We start from the raw sequence: 19,710 nt of genomic DNA, 5'->3' as shown, positions 1-19,710 counted from the left end.
ATAAAGTGACTGACATTTGGTTATATTTTGGTTTTAGGAATTTCTATGAATTTGAAAATATTTCCAGACATTTAACAAGTCCATAATGTGACAGGATTCATCCGTTCCCAATTTAGATGTCTAATTTGACTAATGAAGCAGGTTGTTCCACTTGAAGATGTCTCCATTTTGGATTTATTTTGGTTTCCTCTTTATTTGAATCTAGTCAGTGACCCAGATAGGACACCAAGAGTCAGGTTTCCTGTCACGCTAGTAAGAGCAACAGTAAATTTGCTTTTATTTATTTATTTAAAATATATGGCCATTTCTGTGTTGACCGTGTCCATAATAAGACCTTTCCCTTGTGGGATTCTGCTGATTGAAATAATGTCTATACTCCATTCTTTGGGGAATAGAAAACCAGCTTTTGCTAATGTGAACAGAATGTACAGTCTTTCACTTTGCTATATTCACACTCCTCAAAGACAGCCACTAGAAGGAAATGTCTGTGGGCGGAATCCAAAAGAAGCCAAGGGGGGAAAGAAGGAAGGAAAGAAAGAAACCAAAGGATGTCTAATAACCACTTTGTCCTCCTTCTTCTGGCATACATGAGCCTCTTGGGCACAGCCTCTACGCTGAGCATCATTTGGGGCTGGTCTGTGAGCAACTGATAAATTATGGTTTTATCAACAATGAAAGTTGTGGGGGGAAGTTATTGCTTCAAGGTGATTGCAAGTTCTCATCCTCCCCCATACGGCTAATTGTCCTGTCCCTGAAGCCCAATTACTGTTCAATTTATACCAAGATCACTCTGATTCTATCTGGCCAGCAAGAGGTCCTAGACCAAGCCCCATTTGGTCATTGTTTGAGTCATAATTGACTCAGATTGAATGTAGATAACAGTGATTTCTACTTTGGTCAGAAACCCCGAGGGTCTCCCCTCCTAGATTTATTTGATTTTTTTTTTAACTAAGTGAAAAAGGAAATCTTTGTCTTAAAAGCTACTCAGCCTAAATCACTGAATGAGTGTTGCTTCAGTCAAACTGAGACCTGTTGAAGACCTCCCACTGCATCCGGGGCCATTTCCAGTTGTTCTGATTCATATCTGGCCACTAGACCCAGATAGCTCCAGAGGGCAAAACGAGGCAAGTGACCTTGCCCAGTTCTTCCTCACTTAAATCCAATTTGCTTATACATCATGGCATCATCTCTTTGAGAAGGAAGGACAAATAACGTTTCAATCTATATAAAGGATGAACAAATAGGATAATTACAGGCAATGGAGAATCCCTGAAAGACCTGGAAAATGAGGATGGCAATTTGAGGGCAACCTTTCAGGAAGATACACACATAAAGAATGGGCACACTCACATGAAAATCACCTTCCCTTTTGGAAGGAACAAATTAACCCTCGAGAATATGGAACCATTCAATTATGTCAAGATAAGGTATGAATTGTAATACCACAAGCCACAACATCATTTTCTCTTGATGGAATAATTAAAAATTAGTGGTTATTTTAAGAGAAGGAGAATGTTGCTCCAAATGAAATATAAACTGTAAAAATTATCAGAGCAGGTGGGAGAAAGGATAGAAGGCAAAGAACTATGTGGGTAATTCCAAAGCTCATTTGGGGAAAATAAGGCAGTGAAGAGAGACTTGCAATTAAGAAGCTATAGTTTACAAAAGTCACAGAATTTTAGAGTTGAAAGGCCCTCACCAGCATTTAGGCCAATCTGTACCTGAAAAGGAACTCATACCGTGAATGGCCAGCTCAACTGTGGTTCAGGGCTTTTGAGGAGAGGGAAGCTCATCCTACTTTGAGGAAGTTCCACTTATTACAAGAGTTTTGTTGTTATTCTGTTTTATTTTCTGGAAAATCAATCAATTTGCCTGTTTTCGTCTCTGCTTTTGCTGCCTGGGATCTGGCAGCACAAACAGAATGCCTCTTCTGCCTGGTAGCCCTCAGACCCCTAGGTCTTATCCAGTTTATCAATGATCTTCTTAAACTTTGGTGACCAAAACCCATCCTGACCCTGAAACGAGCTGCATGAAACAGTCCCTTTACTGCTCAATGACATGATCTACTACAGGACAGTTTACAGGAAAAAAACTGTTCTCGATTCGGGCTCAGAGAAATGGCTATGGATCACTTCACTTTTCTGGAAATCAGTTTTCTGTAAGGTGGAGGAACTTGACTGGATTTCTTGACTGACCACAGCAAGAAAGCCTCTGCCTGGTCTTGGGCAGCTTGCCCACATCCCACAATGACAAAGGGCTGATAGGTACAAACACTTGTCTCCCAGTTCATTGATGGACCTTCATTAAAGCAGACATGGGGAAACAACACCCTGGGAGAAACGGGCCCTGGAAGGCGCAGTAATGATAGCCATGGAAAGTCATCATTTATATTGGCATTAAAAAGATACGGTTGCACAGGGAATATGACAAAATGTATATTACTGAGTTATAAAAAGGGTTGAAATAATCAAGGAGCTGCCATATCATTCATCAAGTCACGGCCTTGGGATTAATCAGCCCCCCACACCTGTGAGCAAGGGCTGAGCCACCCGCGGCTTCTCTTTAAAATGTGTCGGCTGATTGTTTAGCGAGCATCTGTCTGTCTGTCTGTCTCTGTTGTTCTGTCTATAGCAGGTCAGAGTCAGCCTGAGAGTTAGTCAAATAAAACAAGGGTGACAATCTGCCTTTAGTGCCACCCCCACAAGTAAACAGCACGTGGATAGAGAAGCAGCTTTGGCTCGGAGGCTCTAGGTCCTTGGCGTCACCTCTTAGTTTTATTGACCTTTCTCTCTGTTCTATTAAGGGAAAAGCATGCGTGTGTCTCCATCCAGTCCTTTGCCCAAATGGAATCATCCCGTGCAGTTTTAGGTATCTTTGTCCAGCCTAGTTTCTAAGAGGCCCCTTGACAGATGGCTCCCATACACTGAAGATCCATCATTTCTTTAGTTGAGATGTCAGAGTCCAGGACTTTTTGTTTGATTATTTCTGTAATTAAGTAAATATAATTAGAAAAATAGGCTTGGGTTTTCCAAAGATATTTTAAAGCAATGTGATACAGTTTAAAAATCAACAGTTGAACCCTGACCTTGCCACAAATTGTGTTTGTTCTTCAGGAAATCACTTTCTCTTTATATGATCATCTATTTCCTCATATGGAAAGGGAAGGGACTGGAAAAAAGGAGGATCACAGATGAGATTCAGGGCAGACTTCAACGGTCCATAAATTTGGATGGAAAAGAATACATCTTTATTTCACTAACTTTGAGTTTCCTTTGTATCCTTGTGCACTTTATTTTATGTGCTTCCAAATATTGTTCTGAGAAAGGGTCTGTAAGTTTTTACATTCTGTCAAAGAGGTACATGAATTAAAAACAAGTTTAAAAAATTCTCAGATGAAATGTCTAAGCATAAACATAGCCTTGAGATCTTAGCACATGAGGATTGAAGGAATTGGGAACATTGGCCTGGGGGGGGGGGGGGGAACCCTGTGACAGAATTAGATTATCCTGTAACAGGAAACTCAAATTAGGTGGACAAAAAGATAGAATGATTGAAAAGTACTTACTACAATGTATGAGCTAAAGTGGGCAATAAATAAACTCTTGTTAAATCTGAATCTACTGAGTAAAAAAAATACAAAGGAAATTGAGTAGGTGGCCAGCATCATCCACCAATTAATCAAACAACCACAGCTTCCACTGAGGGCTTTCTCTGAACAGGGCCCTGTACAAGACTGAACATGAACATTCAGGAAAGGAGATGGCCCTTGCCCTCAAGGAGTTTGCTTTTTATAAGTTGAAGACAACATGTTTGCAGCCCACGTCCAGATTAAACATAATACACACCTAACTTACATATATCTGTATGTGTTTGCTACATGTATACTTCAATATAAATATGTAGTGATTGGGGACAGTGCTTGACGAGAAAGGAGAGATACTGATGAGCAGGAAGATCAGCAGAAAGTACCTGAAGGAAGGAGTGCTGAACTTCATCTTGGAAAGAGCTGGGGAGTCCAAGAGCTGGAAATGGGAAGGGAAACCATTCCAAGAGAAATGCCTTTGATATTCCTTATTTTATGTGGTACAGTCCAGTAAATTAGAGATTACAAGGATTATGGCCCCTTTTTACAGATGAGAAGATGGCAGATCAGAACACTTTAAAGCCACATGCTACATCATTCTAGTTATATTTTAACCCTTTTTCATAATTTTATAATTACAATAAATATTGCCTAAAGCTATATTTTATAATGACTTATACATGAGAAAATACTCAAAGCATCAGATACTTAACAAAAACAATAAGTAGCCTATTGATTATTCTTCCATTTAGATTTTGTTAGGCTATTGATGGAGACATTCTGAAGAATTGATGCCCCTCTGCATTCTGAAGGTAACAAGCTATTTGATTCTTCAGTCATTTTTTAAGCCCTGGCTCTCTTTATGAGCCTCATTGAGGTTTTGTTTGTTTATTTGTTGATTCTGGGCAAAAATACTACAGTAGTTTGCTGTTTCCTTCTCCAGCTCATTTTAGAAATAAGAAAACTGAGGCAATAACTTGTTCAGGCTCACACAGTTAGTAAGTGTCTGAGGTTGGATTTGAACTCTGGAAGAGGAGGCTTCCTTATGCACTTTGCTACCTACCCACCGGAGATATCTGAAGGCTGTCGCGGTTTTGTTCAAACTTGTCAGGTGTTGCTTAACAAACTGGAAAGTCCAGGAGTTGACCAGCTGATGCAGAGGGGAAGAAGTCTGTGTCCGAAATCTGAAGGTCTTTTACTACTTCAATGTGACTCCTTCCATCTTCTCTGTTCCTCATTTTCCTTAATAGTAAAATAAATCTAAGTACTCTTGCAAGAGTTATTTCCCAGGTGTATTTATAGAATTCTATTTCCATTTTGATTGAAATGTCTTGGGATCTCCTGGTACTAGATTTGTTATTGTTGTTTTAATAATAATACTACATAAAACGCTGATATTTGGGGAATATGTATGTGTATTCTTCTACGAAGGGAAGATTTTGATAACTTTGATTAATCTCTGCTTCCTTCCTGCTTTTTTGTCCAGGTTTATTTTCTGTATGCTCCTTTTGTTCCTGTTGTTTGGTACTTGACACAGTTGTCATTTGGAGCAGTGGAGGACATTAAGATGGATTGGCTGTGCCATCCTACTACATTTTGATTAGGGAATAAAAGGAAGACTTAGTTAAGAGGAATTAGGGAAGCACAAAGGGCTCCCTTCCTAGTTGAGAGACCCAGAAGAGATTGGTCACCGATGTAGGGACAGAGGCTCGGGGCAGGAAAGAATAGGAAAGGTGACATTTTCTCACCCAGCTCAGCCACCCTGACCTCCAGCTTTGTTAGTCTTTGCTTGTTCAGGCTTCCACAAACCCCTTTGAAAGCAGAGGGTACAGTGCTAAGGCAGAATTCGCTTTTGTTCGGACCTAGAAATGTGTCATAGGTGCAGACTTTTGGAAAACAGGTAAGGTCACAAGTGAGGAGCGATTAAGTTCAGATCAGTAGAGAAGGGGAAGGTGGAAGACTGCCTTCATTAATCTCTCTTTTCCCAAAATTCCTAAGTCATTTCCATCCACATAAGGAAATATTTAAGTGCATAATACTGGCCAGGTATTATACTAGGTACTAAGCCTAAAAAAAAAGCCAAATTGTCCTTGCCCTCAAGAAGCTTACATTCTAGAAGGGAAATAATGCACAGAGGAATAAATAGATATGGCATATGGACCAAGAAAATGCAAAGTAATTGTGAGAAAGCTTTAGCAAGAGGCAGATATCAGGGAAAGACCTTTGCAAATGGTCCTTAAAATGGAGCCTTGAATGGAGCCAGGGATACAAGAGAAGGGATTCAAAAGGACTTCCAGGGATGGCGGAAAGCCTAAACTAAGGTCCATTTGGCATTGTGTCTCATAGGGAGCATTTGGGTTGGATCAGCAGGAGGCAGAATCATGAAAATGAGTTTTCTAACAATAGCCAAGAAAGGCAAATAAGAGCAAGAAGCAAAAAAAAAAAAAAAAAAAAAATGAATAAACAAAGAGTTTGCATTTGATCTTAGTTCATGGAACCTTCTTGAGCCAAGGAATCAGATGATCATTAAATCGGATGTCCATTAAAAAAATTTCTAAATATCACCCAGCAATACGACCCACTCGGAACAATGAGAATCCTCCAAGCTTACATAGGGAAGCCCGTGCTCTTGGATGCCATTGTTTCCAGGGGTCTGGCTAATTGGAGCCTCCTAGATTGCAGATTGTCCTCTTGCTCTGGCCCAAGATTAGATTTTACATTTTACTGCCAGCCTCAGGAAAGGGTGAGATGGGCCATTGTTCTTCCAGGGCAAAGATGAGCAAGCACATCCTACCTTCCCGAGTGCTCCAGAATTAAGTCTGAAGGCATGGAGGCAAAGGTGGCCTGTGGGAGGATGGCAAAAGCAGACCCACCGTGTCCTCCCACGTGGCAATCAAGTGAAGAGGACGGGCTATTATTAGCAGCCACTTACCCTGCTCTTTTCCTCTTTAAGGCACTTTATGAACATTACCTAATTAATCCTCACCACCCCCCCTGCACAGTAGGTAAATAATTGTGAACCTCCCTGTTTGAGGAAACCAAGGTGGAGGCTAAGTGGTTTGCTTGCTCAGGACCACAGAGGGAGGCAACGCTGCAACCTAAATTAGGATGTTTTAATTTATATTAATTTATTTTGGAAACTGTATTGAATTTGTAATGATAATTTATTAGATTGCATTAATTTCTGCTACACAGGCCAAATCACAGACTGACTACTGCAAGTTACTTTTGGGGAAAGGTGAAGGAGAGGGAAAAAATCCCAGAGCCGCCACCCCGTCCCCCCATTGGTTGGAGACCCTGAAATCAGATGCTGGACAAAGGAAGCTCTGGTTCTGACTAGATGCTCCTTTTCCCCGGATGGAGAATAGGGTATGAGCCCTGACTTGGGCCAAATGGTAGCTGTGCAACCTTGGCCAAGCATTGAACTTGCCCTCTCTTGGGCTCAAAGATGAGGGTCAGACGGGTTGGTCCAGAAGGTCAATTTTGGGTCTTCATCTATGATCTCCTCATGTGGCCTGGCACTAACCATCAATGGCCTCTGAAGTGATCCTAAGGCATCTGGGAAAGGGTCAACAGCCAGTATGGGGTCCTAGCTCCTTAATTACTCCATCTTCCTCTCTGCGACCCCCCCAACTTCCATTGCCTTCCCGGAGGTCCCCTGACTGCTCCAAGCTGTTCAACATTATCCTCCATCTGTCCAAGCAGCCGAGGGTGCAGAGAGCAGAGCTCTGGATTCGGGAACAGAAATCCAAAATCGGAGTCTTGGATCCAGCACAGAGCACCTGAACAACCTTTCCTGGTCACCTGACTGCCCTTGACCTTCATTTCCTTCTCTGCAATGGACCAGATGGTTCTGAATGGCTGAGATGGCAACTGATGTTCTGGTCATCCCCTTCACATCTCCTAAGGTTCCCCTAAGAACAATCAAAGATTTTCCATGTTTCTAGCACAACCTCAATTGTCATTTAGGAATCTGGGAAAGAGCAGAGATTCAAGGTCTAATTTGTTATTCATGAGGATATTTGCATTTGAAAAGAAAGCACATTTGTGACCCCCTGCTGAATAAAATCCAGTGGCTTCCTATCACCTGTAAGATCAAATATAAAACCTTCTATTTGGCCTTCAAAGTCCTCCTCCGCTGCCTCCCTCTCTCTGCCCCCTCCCTGCACCAGAGGAGGACTTTTCTGTCTTCTTGGACCTCCCACCCCCCATGGCCTGGGGCCTAGTGGACCCCACCTCCTCCTTTCTCACACAAGATACTGGTTCTTCCCACGTTTTCACTGGCTCTTCCCCTGACTGAAGGTTCTCCTCATCTGGACCTCTTGGTTCCCTTCCTTAAAGACTCAGCTAGTTCACCTCTCCTAAAAGCCCTTTCCCCATCCCCTTCCTGTTAATCCCTTATCTCTGTTGATTATCTCTGCTTTTTCCTGAATGTGCTTCAGTGTTTTCATATTGTCTCACCTGTTAGATTGTGAGTTCATTTGGATATCCTAATTGTGCTGCCCAGGGACTAGTACACAGTAAGAACATAATAAATGTTTAAGGAGAAGAGAATGAAGGCAATTATTAAGCAATATTTTCCACAGGGATTGTGCTAAGTGCTTTACAAATACCCTGGCTGTAGGCGTTATTACTGTGTTCATTTTGCAGAGAAGGAAACAGAGGCAAACAGTTGACTTGCCCAGGATTACAGAACAAGTAATTGTCAGAGTTTGTATTTGAACACAGAACGGGACTTGCTGACTCCAGCTCTACCCTCTGTTCATTTTGTCTCTCACCTGCCTCTCATTGTATACTAATTCACTGACTTTAAAAGCAAGGGAGGATTTTAGAAGGGATGGCAATTCCAAGGTTTTATTTTGGGGTTGGGAAGACAAGACGAGCCGACCTCTGGAAAATCTCTCTTATTTGACCCTTTTTTCTCTACTGCCCCAATTTCTGCCTCCCCCAGATGGGGTCCACATTCCCTCCCAGCCAAACCACTGCCGTCCCCTCCTGGTCTGGGTCTCTGGGCTTCCCGGGCCATCTCCCACAGCCCTGTCTGAGGACCTTCTCTGAAGGCGGGCCCTGCTGTGCTCTTGCTCCTGGGGCCTACGGCTCCTCCCTGCCCTTCCAGGGTGTCTCTGAGCACTCCCACTTTACACACCGGACTCCTCGCTGCCCCACTCCCAGAACATTTTCCTGCTGCCCCGGGGTTTGTCTGGTCCCCATCCTGCTCTTGGCTGGATCGTCCCCACGTATACCTCCCTCAGCCGGAGCCCTTCCTGGACGTCCCCTCCCCTTCCCACACAGGCTTCTCTGGGTCTCTTCCCCCAAGTACTTCACATGAACTCTGTACAGGGGTGTTTGCTGCATTTAGGACAAATAGGAGCTGAAATCTTGTCTTAGATACTCAATGGCTGTTTGACTCAGGGCAAAGCACATAAAAACACGGTGTTTCAGTGACATCATGTATAAGATCTTGTGTAAAAAGGGGGAGCACAATAGCCCCCATTTTAGAATTCCTTAGCTCGGCTTCTGTAGAACCTGGAAGAGGAGCCTGGAGGTCTTGTCATGCTGAGTGGAAAATACATGGATGAGGGAGCCCAGTGAGTGCAAGGAGGGTTCTGCCTCCCAAGCAAGACTGACTGAGGCCTGGATGGCCCAGAATGGGAGCTCATAGTGAGGCTCCCAGCCATGGGGTAACGAGGCATGGGCAGCCGGGATGCTGTCCCAGTCCTAGGCCCCACGCCCTAGTCTTGCCCAGGCCAAGCCGGCCCTTCACCTTCTAAAATGTCTTTTCTTCCTTCAAAGACCTCCCCATGTTCTTGTGAAGACTGAGGGAACCGTGGAGCCCTGTGGGTTCCACACAAAGAGTGCAGGTGTTCTTCTGTCCACAGCGGACGCTGAAGCCCTTCGGTTTTGTGTTTGCACCTTGAGGTCCCAGTTTTGTGCTTAACACGTAAAGTGCTTAATAAACATGGAGGGAGGCAGTGAATGAAGAAATGATCGGTAGAGGAGGGAGCATCACATTCATTAGCTTCAGGTCCCGATTCCACTTAGTACATCCCGCACTATAGAAAGCCAGCTCAGCTTTTACTATGAGAAGATGCTATTTTCTCTTGGATTAAATGGGAAATTTTTGAAACGAGTCATTCAAAAAGGTTTACACGTAAGCGGCGTGCAAATATATGTGCTGAAAAGTTAGTCAGGAAATCCTAAGCAAGCACCTCTCCAGCACTTAATGGTGATTATGATGAGGATAATGCAAAATAATATACAATATTTAGTCCCAGGTTGTTTCCGCTTACTCCTTTAATTCTCTCTCTGTGTGTCTCTCTGTTCCTGTCTCTGTCTCTGTCTCTGTCTCTCTGTCTCTTTCCTTCTCTCTCTTTCTCTGAGTCTGTGTTTCTTTCTCTCTTACACACACACACACACACACACACACACACACACACACACACACACACATCTTAGCCTCTTAATTTAGTTAACGTACAAGAGAATAGAAAATGATAAGAAGAAGAGAAAACCTATAAATAATCTCTCTATCAGTGTCTAAAGGGACCTTTTTTCTTCTGAATGGGATTTCTGTCTTTTTCTCTATAGGATTCTCTCTACTTTTCTCCCTAACTTTAATTCTCACAAAGTGCATCAGAACCAAGCAAAGTTGTATGAAGTATAAGGCATTAAACCCTCAACATAAGGTTATGGCAGAAATTAAAAGCTGAAAGGAAAGTCAGTGGCTACATAATTCAACCAAGATCCTCTGCCAAAGAAACCTGCTCTATCTTACATGAGGATTATTCAGTACTTTCTTGAGTATTTTAAAAGAAAAAAGAATCAAATGCCTTCTGATTTTTGATGATTCCCTTTTGGAAAGCTCTAACTGGTCAGAAGTGACATAGAAAACAAAAAGGCTATGTGTCTATGTCGTTTTAATCTTCTCTTCCTCTCCCCTTGTCCTTGATGTCTGTTCCTCCTTCCCCTTCCCGCCACTCTAGGCTACACAAAGTAAGCTTTTCCCTTTTCCACGTGATGCTGTTTACAACACCTGAGATCACACAGGTTCTCTCTGAATTTTCTGTTTTTAGGCTAAACATCTTTAAATCCTGCAATCATTCCTCCCTGGACATTGATTAAGCATCCTTAATGATCCAGGTCTGTATGAATGTAAATACAGAGTTCTTGGTAACAGGAAGAACAGGATCAGTTGGATTTCTCTCTTGACATTTGACACTCCATTTTCCCAAATGGCCTCAATTTCAATTAAAGGAAGCATCCTTGGCTCTCTGGTACATTTACCCTAAACCCCACTTGTCATCTCCTCTTCACACCATCCTTCTTCATTCAGAAGTCGTCTTTTCCAGAAGACATTTCAAAAATAAAGGAGGCAAAGAGTATGGTTTTCTGCCAGAGAGCAATGTAGGGAAAATTTGCTGGCAGGGCTGATACTATGTGCTCAAATGTAAAACAAGCAAACCAACCAACCAACAAAGAAAAAACAGGAACAGATAGCTAATTGAGTTTCTCTCTGTTTGTGGATACAGATAGAATCTATTGTAACTTATTAGGAGGTATGTGATTGAGAAAGAAAAAGACAATTTTATATTTGAGCGCATTATATATGTATACACACACACACACACCATATATGTATATATATATGGTGTGTGTGTGTGTGTGTGTGTGTGTTAATATATATGTATATACAGAGCTATACTTATGGATTGATTCTCACCACCATCAGCTAAGGACATTATTCTTTCTTTTATGTTAATGATAAAATAGCAATATTGGCTTAGATCCATATGTTTCATTTTCTTGTTTGTTTGTGGGTTATTTTACTGCCTTTTTTTTTTAGTTTCACACTTACCTAAATTTGGTTTTGCCATTCTGTTAAGGCTCTTGTTGAGAAAAAAAATTAAATATGTCTCATATTTAAGATTTTAAAACAGTAAAAATAAAAAGTAAAAAAAAAAATATGGTTTCCAATAAAATCCTACACTAGACATGCTTGACTTCCTGTTATCCTGTTATCCTGATCATTGGCAGGACCTGGTCTGACAAAGAAAACAAATGGACATTTATTAAGCACTGTGGTAAGTGAGTGCAGAAATGTGAAAAGAAAGTTATCACTGCCCTCAAAGAATTGCTATTCTAATGGAGGACATAAAGCACACAAAAGATTCATGACCAGGGTGGGGTATTTTGGTCTAGAAAGTTACAAGGATGATGAGTAGGGCCAGAGCAAAATAAATGAAGGTACCCCTTCAAGACACAGCATTTCTACTCCTAACTCCATGGCTCTCCTATGCTTGGGATGCTTTCTCATTTCTCATCTCCTTCACCTGACTTTTTTGGTCTGCACTGAGATTCAGCTCAGATCCCACCATCTACACAAAGCTTTTCTTAGTCACTTTTCACATCACTAGTGTCTTCTTCTTTATTTTTGGCTTTATAAGTCCTATATGTACATTATGTTCATAACTGTCCATTAGAATATTACCTCCTTGAGAGTGGTGCTCCTTGAGCACTGCTTTTGCATCCCAGTGTTTAGTACATTGCCCAGCATCGGGAAGTATGCAATATGTGAATGAGTCACTGGACAAGTGAGTATAATTATCATCTCCTAGGAGGCTGCCATCTGAAACAATTAATGAAGGATTTTGAAGAACCACTGAAATCCATATTTTGCCTTTTACTTGGCTTTGCTATGTCATTCTTTCTCCTTCCTTATTGATTATTAGATTATATAAGTGAAATAGAATTAATTGACTTTTAGAAAGAGATGTTTACCAAGATGATAGAGGAGAAATGGTCTCTACAAACAGTCCCCAAATGTCTATGACTCATACTTCAACAAACACATATATAGAGTTGGGGGGATGTGGACTCAAGCTTAGAGATTATATGTGGTAAAGGAAAACTCATAGTTCCCGAAAGTATTTTTTTTTTATTCTGAAGATCTCTGATTCTGAAAAATTATTATCTAAGTCATGGTGAGTTTTTTTTTTTTTTTTATCCTCTGTCTCTGTCTCTCTCTTTCTCCCCCGTCTCTCTGCTTCTGACTCAATACCTCCCTCTCTTTCCCTTCTCTACTTCCTCTCTCTCTCTCTCTCTCTCTCTCTCTCTCTCTCTCTCTCTCTCTCTCTCTCTCTCTCTCTCCTTTGTTGGACTCACTTTAGAGAATTGGTTCTACTTCTCACCAATCCCTAACCTCCATTGCAGACATTATGGCAACTGATGCTGTCCCTGGGATTCTGCTGAGATACATGATGAAAAACAGAAATCTTCCACTTTTCTGAAAACTCCCAAGATCATTTTGTTTCTTAGTCAAAGAAAAGTAGACTTACACTGAGACCAAGAAGTTTCTACCTTTCTTCTGCTTCCCAAACCAATATTTCTGAAGGACTGTTCTCTCTATATCTAGGTCTCTGACTGTATGTCTGTCTCGGTCTTTGTCTCTTTCCTTCTTTCTCCTTTCCTCTTTGCTAATAGATTCTCAAATCTCAGATTCCAAAGAGCTCAGGTTTTCTAAAGTTTTTGGAAGGCATGGCAGTATCTCAGCCAATCCAATCAGACTTTTGTATCTAAACAAAGAAGCTGTAAATCATTGCTCTAGAGGAATAAGAGCCGAATCTGGGAACCGATTTATATAATAAAAATTGCATCGAAAAAATACACAATTTTGAAAGACTTGAAAATTTAAATGCAATAATCAGATGTAATTCCAAGGGACAATTCAATTGAATACACACTAATTAAGCATCTACTATGTACCAGGAACTATGCTGGGTGCTACAGATAAAAATAAGAAAAATTAAGACAGTTTTTCCTTGGAAATCTTGCAATCTGATGAGGAAAGATAACAGACAAAAGGAAGGTGAAAACAAGGGTTTTCCTCAGGGTACAGGGCATAGAGCATGTGTTCCATGAAGTTCAGACCAACGTGGAGGAGAAAAGTAGAATAAATGATCCTGTATGTTCTTTACCTCCTTTCAGAGACACAATGGGCTCAAAATGAATAATTAGCCATTTATTTTGGGACCTGCCCAATGTGAACACTCGTTTTGCTCGAGTATATTTATTTGTTATAAGAATTTTGTTTGTTTTTCAAAAGCTGAAGGAGGAAGGAGAGAAAATAGATGTGTTAATTGAAAAAAATAGACACATACAAGGTAGAGTGTGAAAATTGGGGAGTGAAACAAAGAAAGTGCCTGATAAATTCAAAAGAGAAGGGAATCTGTTCTGGCTGAATGCCCAAAAGAATGTTTAATCAAATTATGTTGTGGATGCCACAAACTTCCATATCATGGAGGAAAGGGAACTTTTTCAGACTAATTGGCTGATTAATGATTATGAAGACAATGAGCCTTGTTCATCTGCCTAATTCGTATCCCTGCCCTTGTATGGGCTTCTCAGTTGGCCAGTAGCAAGAGAAAGTCCAGCCAAACAGACAGCTGTCTCTGGCCCAGGAGCTGGAGGAGGCAGAATAATGGCTGCTACAACCATAATGGGAGGCAGTACCTGTTAATATTGGCAATAATCAGTGTCTACTCAGGTCAGGGCACACAGGGGCTACTGTGAAGTGTTCTGTTCTAGAGCACATGAGATTGTCTGGCTCCCCAAACTGTGTGCTGGAAACAAAGTCAACGGCAAAAAAAAGATTCCTTAGAGCTCCAGACAAGTGATACTGCCATGAATTGGGGAGAGTGGGCAGTGCCGGGATGGAAGTGGTCCCAATGGGCATCCAGTGCCAGTCTTCACTTCAAGAAGTAAACCAATGCGAAATGCCATGGATTTGGGCTGTTGTGAAATGTGTGACTTTCCCCAGCCATGCACACACACACACACACACACACACACACACACACACACACACACAGATGTGTCATGGGACAATTCCCATCTCCTGTCTGATTGAGCTCTTATGCTCATTTATACTTGTCATTCAGGGTCAAAGCAAATTCTCAACATAGACTAACCCACCAGGGCACTTCATTAGAGCGCTAACATGGTTTATGTCAAAACTAATCATACTTTGTGTTTAAAACAATCCCTCCTGAAACTGAAGATCAGATATATTGGGTGAATATTTTGACAGTGCACATGTCTCACACCTGGTACTGTTACCTGGAGGGGTTGCTCTAGAAAACCAAGCCTGCTCAAGGAAAACAAAAACAGAACCAAAAGCCCAAAACAAATAAAAAAACAGTTATTGTTTGATGTTCCTGAAGGTAATGGGCATCTTCCTTCCCTCCCTCCCCTCAAGGAAACAGAAAATAGAAACAGTGAACATGTCCAGATGTTCTCATTGCATATATATCTATATCTATACATATATGTATTTGATATATAATATGAACTATACATATGAATAATATATATAGGAACAATACATACATATCTATATCTATATATAAAACTAGAAGTTAATAATTTCTAACTTCAGTATTGCCTTGTAGAATAGATGAGACAATAGAGTTCCTGGGAGATTAAATAATGTTTACACAGTCATAGAATAAATTAAAGGATAGAACCAAGAGAGGAATCCAAGTCTTTGAAGTCCCTTTTCAATGGCCTTCCTTCAACATCATATGGCATCTCAGAAAGTTAATCAAGCCACAGAGAAAAGGGAAAATATTCAATGTCCTTATTTATTTGGCTTAAACCAATTCAGAGCACTGAATCAGTCATTCTTTCTTAGTAAGTGATACAATTTGTCTCAGGGGATTAGGTATGAAACTTAAATGTCACACCTGGCCTCTCTTGTGTGCTCATGAGTAGGCAAGTCTTTGGAGTGTTTTTTAGAGTGAAGAGATATGAAGTTATGGAAAAAGCAAAGAAAATGGGATTGGGATCTATGGGGTGAATTTGCAGTTCTAATAGGGCTCCAAAACCTTGAGCTGGGAGGGTCCCCAGAGGCCAGCGAGCCATCCCAATCTCCTCATTTTATAGATGGCAAAATCAGTGCAGTGACTTATGTATAGGAACACAGGCATTCAGTCTGAGGCAGGATTTGATCTCTGTTCTTTCATATCATTCTGCCAGGCCATAGTGACTCCCTATTCATATAGTGCTTTAAAGTTTACAAAGGCCCTTCCTCCCAGCAAGCTGCCGAGCTGCTCTTATGACCACATGAAGGAACAGACACATAAAATGACTCACAATTGCTGCTCATCTTGCTGTGTACAGATCATGGCATTTAAAGCTTCAAATGGCCAAATTTTGGGCAAGGAATACAAGTGAATTTATTTGAGATCAGAAAAGAGTAATCACATGTCGCTTACCTCAATGGAACATAAATTTCTTGTGTTTAGGGACTGGTTTTAGTTTTAGTATTTGTATGTTTGTTAGGCCTTATTGTATTGTTTGGGATATAAAGAGTGTGAGGGAATTGTAAAGGGTCAAAGATTTTCCTGGGAAAAAATGACAAGAACATGTACAAGGCTAGATGGCACAGTGGATAGAATGCCAGAGCTGGGATCAGGGACACCTATTTTCCTGAGTTTTAATCTGGTCTTAGACCCTTCTCTAGACCCTGTTTCCCTTAGTTCTTCATCTGTTAAAAAAAAATAAAAAAGAGCTGGAGAAGAAAATGGCCAACCACTTTGGTATCTCTGACAAGAAAACTCCAAATGGGTGATGGATACATAGACATGATTGAAATGACTGGATAACAACAACTACACATTTACAGGTAAGTTTAAAAATGCAAAAATAAAGAAAATGTTGGTGTAAAGGCTTTGGTGGCCCCTGTTAACAACTGAGATTCGGGACATACTGTCTAAAGGTTGGCCCTTGAGTTGAGCGTTAAGTGGAAATGAATTCCAGGAGTTGCGGAGGGAGGATATAAATGGAATTGGAGGTAATCCATACAAAGACACAGAGATAGGGCTTCAAAATATTATGGCAAAAAAGGATGCAGAACAACTAAAGAGAAACAAAGACTGCTTGATAAGAAAAGGAAAATGTGTGATTCATTTGGAAAGAGTGGCTGTAGACAGGCTGTAAATGGCTTTAAATGCTGAACTGAAGGAATCTGTGTTTGTTTGTTTGTTTGTTTGTTTGTTTTTCCCATCCTCAAAGCAACAGGAATTCCCCAAAGATCTTAGAAAGAGGAGAGATGTGACTGGACCTCTGCTTTGAGATTGAACAGCTCCAGGATAGGGAGATTGCAGAAGGCGGGAATGGATAAAAAAGATGAATGGGGAAGTTCTTATAATAAAAGATTCTAGGGATAAGGCAAGGAAACTTTTTATTAAAATAGCAGCCAATAGTGTGAGGAGAAAAAAGAGATTCCACGTTTTGGAGCTAGAAAGGCCTTGAATCCCCACCTGATGTGGATTGCACAGCTTACTTGAGCACTTGGTGACCCGGTGGATAATGTACTGGCAGGAAAACCTGAATTCAAATAGAGACTCATATTCTTATTGGAGGAGAAGCCTTAGGCAAACCAACTATTTTCTATGTGTTTCCCCATCTGTAAAATAGGGATAATACTACATTTTCTTCCTAGATTAGGTAGTAGTGGTAAATCAATTAGCACAGTATCTGTGATGCAGTAAGGGCTAGATAAATGTTCGCTATTATTATGAGATGGGAACTTAGATCCCCTTGATGACCTCAAGTGCTGTTGTTTATCCTTTATAGATAGATGTCTCTCAGCTTGATGTATAATTTATACACATATATTGATATGTACATATGTATATTATAATTTATAATTGTAGAGGATGAATGAGGGCGGAAGATGACTGCACAGAGATTTCTAGGTTTCAGTATCTCAGGGCTGAATTAACTGTGGTCCCCTTGACAGAAAGAAACAGGATCTGCGGGGAAGATGGGATGTTGTGTTTGAAACATATATGGGGCATCATGACAAGGAGACCAAGTGGCTGGTTCAGCTTCTCTTACTTTTGTCACATAAAGCTCCAATTGCTTCATGTCAGGTTATCCAACCAACAAGCGTTTAATGTCTGACCTCTCCTTTGCTATCACTTCTTCCTTTGACTACTGCAAATACTTATTTAGGTGTAAAACAAAGAGATAAATGAGCAAACCACCTGCTCACAGGTACCATTGCCCTGCTCTGCCCCTTCCCAAGATTTCTAGCTAAGCCCCCCTTATTTCTCACAACAGATTTTGGGGAGTTTTGCCTGTCACAAATTATTGGGGTATCTTCATTTGACAAATAAAGGAATTAGATCAAGTATTCTCTATCTAAAGCTCCTTCCAAGGGAAAGTAATTCCATCTCAGGCTTCCATCAATCTGTGCATGTTTCAGCCACTCAAAAACTCAATTCTTCCCTTTGTCCCCAATTACTTGGCTGCTCTTTCACATTCTACAAATGTAAAATGGCTTTAAAGCTGAGCATTGTTCCCACCTTCCATGGACTCAGTTCACATATTCTTACTTATATTATTTTATCAAAGGAATTTTCAGTGAGGATAATGGCATTTAGAAAAAGAAAACCACAGATGTTTAGCATCGGGCTTTTCATGTACTAAATATGCCTGGGCCTTTGACTAGGATACTATCTCAGCATGAAACAAAGAGGTAGGAAAAAATATTCCCTAATGATTAGTGAGGGGGAAAAGGGAAAAAAAATCTCAAATTTATTTTATGAATTAAAGGCAGTGACAGGGATTGATGTCCACTTAATAAAGCACCGTTTTGTAGCAATTATATGATTTGTTTATTAGAGAGCAAGACAAAGAAAAAGGATCACAAGGATTTCAGAAACAATTTGATTTGAACTAGTGAACAGGGTGACATATGGGACCCATATGGGAGGGAAAACAGGAAGAGAAAGCCTTCCTGGCTCAGAGGAGAACTGGAAACACTCACAACCAGATCGTCACTGAAGCAGCCAGGCAAGAAGCGCACAGATAATTAGCTTCCTTGTACTAAGTGACTTAGGTGAAAATAACTTGGTATAAATAATTGATAAATGTACAGATTTATAACTACTTTTAAAGAAGGAACTTAGAAATAAGAGAAACTTGTCAGGAAATATTAAAATATGGGTATTCAGAATACGATCATAATATCAAATTTGGGAAGGACCTTAAGAGAACATTAAGTCCCACAATTTCCAGGAAAAGATATATATATATATATATATAGATAAATAGATAGACAGACAGACAGACAGACAGATAGATAGATATAAGCATTCATTATTGATTCCATTTTAAAAATGGAATCCAAGGACAAAGATGCTGCAAACTTTATCATCAATTGTTACAATTGTTTTAGTTAAGCATCATTTTGGAAAAAGTTTTTCTCTGATTTAATATGTGTCTATGTACATATGCATATCCACATATATATATATATATATATATGTATGTATGTATTATGTATTTCTAATTAACAGACTAAAATCACTTTTTCTTGTTCATTTCTATCTAAACACAGAGAAGAAAATATTTATGTTCACATACTAAATGGCCCCCAATTCTTTGACTTTTGATTTTAGCTTCCACCATTTAACTCCTTTTTGTGTCCCTCCTATGTTCTTTGCAACTTCTTTATATCATTTTTAAATGGTTAGAAACAGAAGCTAAGATGGCAAAGAATAGTGAGTCAGCTGAAGCTTTCCACAAACCCCTCTGCACACTTTTAAATAATGTCATAAAATAATTCCTGAAGTGGTAGAACCCACAAGGAGATGCATTGAAACAATCATCTAGACAAAGATAACTTAGAAGAATGATAGGAAAGGTCTGTCACATGAGGGTGAACCCCAGGCTGAGCAGGCCAGGCTGGCCCAGTCCCAGCCCCAGCCCCAAGAAAACAGGAGCAGGTCTTGGGCACCCCTGAATCTGCAGCCACTACCCTTGATTCCAGAGTTCCCAGTCCACTGAGGTAAAGGGGCTGGACAGTTCCTCAGAGGAGAGCCCAGGGGTCTCTTTGGCAGCACTGAAGCAGCACTCTGGTCCTTTGTTCATACTCTGATACAGACCAAAGCTCGGGGCGGTGATTCCAGGATGAAGAGGAGCAGACAAGAGCTTGCATTTTCTGTGGGGAAAGGTCCCTCTTCCCTGTTCCAGGGCAGGAAAAAAAAAGTGCTTATGGTGACTCACAGAACAGACCTCAGTCCAGGAGAATAGTAAACACATCTCTCCTTATACAATAT

This window comes from Antechinus flavipes, chromosome 4 (assembly GCF_016432865.1).
Source record: "Antechinus flavipes isolate AdamAnt ecotype Samford, QLD, Australia chromosome 4, AdamAnt_v2, whole genome shotgun sequence".
NCBI classification, from domain to species: Eukaryota; Metazoa; Chordata; class Mammalia; order Dasyuromorphia; family Dasyuridae; genus Antechinus; species Antechinus flavipes.
The sequence above is the reverse complement of the archived record's forward strand: the minus strand, read 5'-3'. Positions refer to the sequence as shown.